The sequence below is a fragment of the Capsicum annuum genome, chromosome 5 (assembly GCF_002878395.1).
Source record: "Capsicum annuum cultivar UCD-10X-F1 chromosome 5, UCD10Xv1.1, whole genome shotgun sequence".
NCBI classification, from domain to species: Eukaryota; Viridiplantae; Streptophyta; class Magnoliopsida; order Solanales; family Solanaceae; genus Capsicum; species Capsicum annuum.
The window spans coordinates 127511360-127515045 of NC_061115.1; the positions used below are offsets into that span (position 1 = coordinate 127511360).

The following is a 3686-nucleotide window of genomic DNA, read 5'->3' on the forward strand; positions in this document are numbered from 1 at the left end:
GGCTGATCGAGATCTTATAACTTGGCCAAAAATATAACTTAGATTTGAGAGTGAAAGCTTAAAAATGGAGTGTAATGAAAATGAAAGAGACTAGGGGTTAAATGACTGAAATAACCGCAACCACGGGCAGGGGCTGCGACCGCAGGCACTCGTGTAGTTGCAATAGTGCACGGTGGCTTCGATCAAGATAACTGAGAGCAGGTTTTGCTCCCCTATTTCCCCTGTTCAGTATTTTTTCAATTATCATAGAATTTTCTAGCTCGAATTTTCAAAGTAAACTTTCACTCTTTACCCTTTTCAAAGCTCATTCAATGTAATCCAAAGTTCCATAAATTCATGGGTTATTCAAATACAAAATACAACATCTACACTATAAGAACATAACAAAAAAGGATACGAGCCTTAGTTATCATCGTGGAACAATATCTTTCTTTTTTCAATCCCACGGTGGGTCCTTAAACTTCTCATCTTTCACTGTCTCATTTTCAACATCCACTATAAATACTACTTGGAGCTCCGCGGTTTGCTTCTTTGACTTGAAAATTTGGAATGATACCTTATCTTCTTGCACCCAAAATTTTATTTCCCCCAACTTTAGATCAATAATGGCTCTCCCAGTGGAAAATAAAGGATGACAAAGAATGATAGGCACCTCTTTGTCTATCTTACAATCTAATACAACAAAATTCACTAAGAGAATAAATTTGTCCACCTTCACGAGGACATCAAACAATATACCTACTGACTTTTTTATGGACTTGTCCGCCATCAAAAGTCGTATTGAGGTTGTTGTAGGAGTGTCCAAACCAAGTTTCTTATAGATGACATACGACATTAGGTTGATGCTTGCACAAAGGTTACAAAGAGCTTTTGCAAACTTATGAGTACCAATGGTGCAAGGGATAGTGAAGGCTCCGGGTTCATTTTTCCTTTTCACAACTTTTCTATCCATGATAGCACTACATCCATGAGTAATTTTGATGGTATCACCCTCAACGAGCTTCTTCTTGGACACTAACTTCTTTATTAACTTAGCATATCTGGTATCTCTTGAATCGCCTCAAGTAGTGGGATATTTATGGAAAGACTGCTAAGTTTTTCCATAATTTTTCTCAATTTGTCACTCCCTTTTTATGCAACTATTGAAGGAACAGAAGAACAACATGGATGGTTGGATTTTCATTTCTTTGTGGCTTTTCAACTTTGACCACTTCCTTATCGCTTTCATCTAGCTCTTTCTCATCATTTTCTTTTCTTCTTTGAGGTTTTACCACCTTTGCCTTGGCCTTGGGCATATTTTCACTCACCTCTCTTCTAAGGGGTTCTTCAAGTGATTTACCACTTCTAGTGACTATTGCTAGGCTTTGTGCTTTCTTTTTTGGGTTAGTAAGTATGTCACTCGAAAGTTATCCTCTATCCCTTGCATTTAGTTATGTGGAAATTTGCCTGACTTAGGTATCCAATTATTTGATGGATGTAGAGTGAGACACTACTGTTTGGGAGAGTACGGAGAAGTCACCCTTTAATTCACGGACCATTTTTCTGTACCTTCAAATCTACTAAAGATTTATGCCAAAATATCTTCAGTCCTAAACTTTTTGCGGTCAATGACATTTGACTCCTTGGCCTTAGCCCAATCATGAGAAGGAACGTAGTGGTCATAGTTACGTTCCCTATCTCTCCAATCTCTATCTTGGTCTCGATCTATCAAACCTTGATTCCCGCCTAGCGTTTGATATGCGAGGCGGGACCTCTCGAGTAGTTTGTCAAGTACCAAATCTCTTCATCCAACTTCTTTGCCTTACCATCGTCTTCATAAGGCTTTGATGTTACGGCATTTACGGCTTTTGTGGGTACTTCCATAACATATTTTCTTAGAAGCTCAAGATGGGTCATCATCTTGGCCATGTTCTCCTCCTACTCTTCTTCTCATTTTCTTTGCTCATTGGTCACCCCAGAGGTTGTAGAAGGGGTTTTAGGAGCATCATCATCATGGGTGTGCCACCCCTGGTTTTGTTTGGATACTTCACCTATCAATTGGAAAGCTACAAGATGATGCAATTTGATAATAGATCCACCCGCCGCATTATCCACAACCATTTTTTTCAATGGGTCAAGAGCTCTCTAGAAAATCTCAAGGAGCATTTTATTCGGGACCTCATGATTTGGGCATTTCACTAGGTTTCCATTAAACCTCTCCCATACTTCAAACAATAGTTCTCCATTCAATTGCCAAAAGTTTATAATCTCATCCTACTTTTGAAGCATTTTTGATGGTAGGAAGTATCTATCAAGGAATACCAGGGTGAGATTTGCCCAAGAGGTGATTGAGCCAGGGGTAAGTAAGCGGAGCCATAAAACCACCTTACCCGTTAGTGAAACAAGAAGAGTTGAAGACAAATGGATTTTTGTGTAATATTCACTATGTTAAATGGCGCACAAACCTTCACAAAGTTTTTCAAATGAACATTTAGGTCCTCATATGCTTGACCCCCATATAATCCTTTCATTTGTAACATATGAAACATAATGCTAGTCATATAAAACACACCATTTTTATTAGTTGCTGGGATGCTGATAGCACTTATTTGCCCCGCTTTATTCAATTGGCCCTCATCGTCTAGTGGAGCATCAATGGGGCCAAAATTACTTGCATTATCGCTCATCGCTCCGTTCACACTTTGATCACCTACAAAATAGTTAAAAATAACAAATAAAGTAAATTACCCCACTTTGAGTATTCCTAATTAAGAATAGCCCTACAGAAATAAAATCTATATTTCACTCCCCGATAACGACGCCATTTTGATAACACTCAAATCACTCCTATATTTGAGGGATAAGGTGGTCATTGTCAAGTAACCTAATGTAAATTGGGGTCAAATGTCAAGGAGTGAATGCTATAGAATTCCAACCTATGGGTGCTTAAGTTTCTATAACGTTACCAGAATGCTAATGGAAATAATATGTATAAGTAATTAAAGGGGGGGGGGGGAATTTGTAGAAAATTCTTCACACAAACTTTACTAGTACGGAGTGAATTCTATCTTTGGTCTAAATTCAAGGTTTGGAGGAATCTTGGGATTATGTATCCTTAGAGGTAACGTATGTAGGATAATGTTAGTTTATCAAGGGATTTAGTTGTTAAGTAATAGATAGTCTAGGTCGAATTTCATTGAGTTCTATCTTTTGATAAAACCACAATAATTTCACCCATTGGCTCTTTCGAGCACATAATAAATGTGGAGTTTATGTAACCACCCAAAACCTCAACCAAGCATCCCTATTTCTAGGATGATGCTCTTGACATGACTTACACTTCCTAAACACTTATTTCTAAGATTGCAAAGAGTAGTAAACCATAGACTTAGTTTTTCACCATTGCCTTTTCCCTTGATAACCCTCTTACTAGGATGTTATGGATTACCTAATATTAACCTAAGTCCCTCTTTCGAGGATGATAAAGGGTTTCTAGATCTTGGAGCTTTCACCCATTAAACCCGTTTGGAAATTTAGAGTTTTCACCCATCAAATCCTAACTCATAATATTAAGTAATGGTGAAATTCATACTCAACAACTAAAATCTATTCAAACATAATAATACCCAAAGACAATTATACACTAATTCAATATAATCCCAAGACTAAATTACTTAGCTACTCATGAAGAAAGTAAAGAGAGATAT

At 37.5% G+C, this 3686-nt stretch overlaps 1 non-coding gene across 1 annotated transcript; it reads left to right on the forward strand.

The window, feature by feature from the left end:
• The first annotated feature begins 2155 nt into the window (after positions 1-2155).
• Positions 2156-2267, forward strand: LOC124899113. The gene has a single exon (XR_007056251.1). It is a non-coding gene; the product is annotated as a small nucleolar RNA R71 (small nucleolar RNA).
• Positions 2268-3686: the final 1419 nt, after the last annotated feature.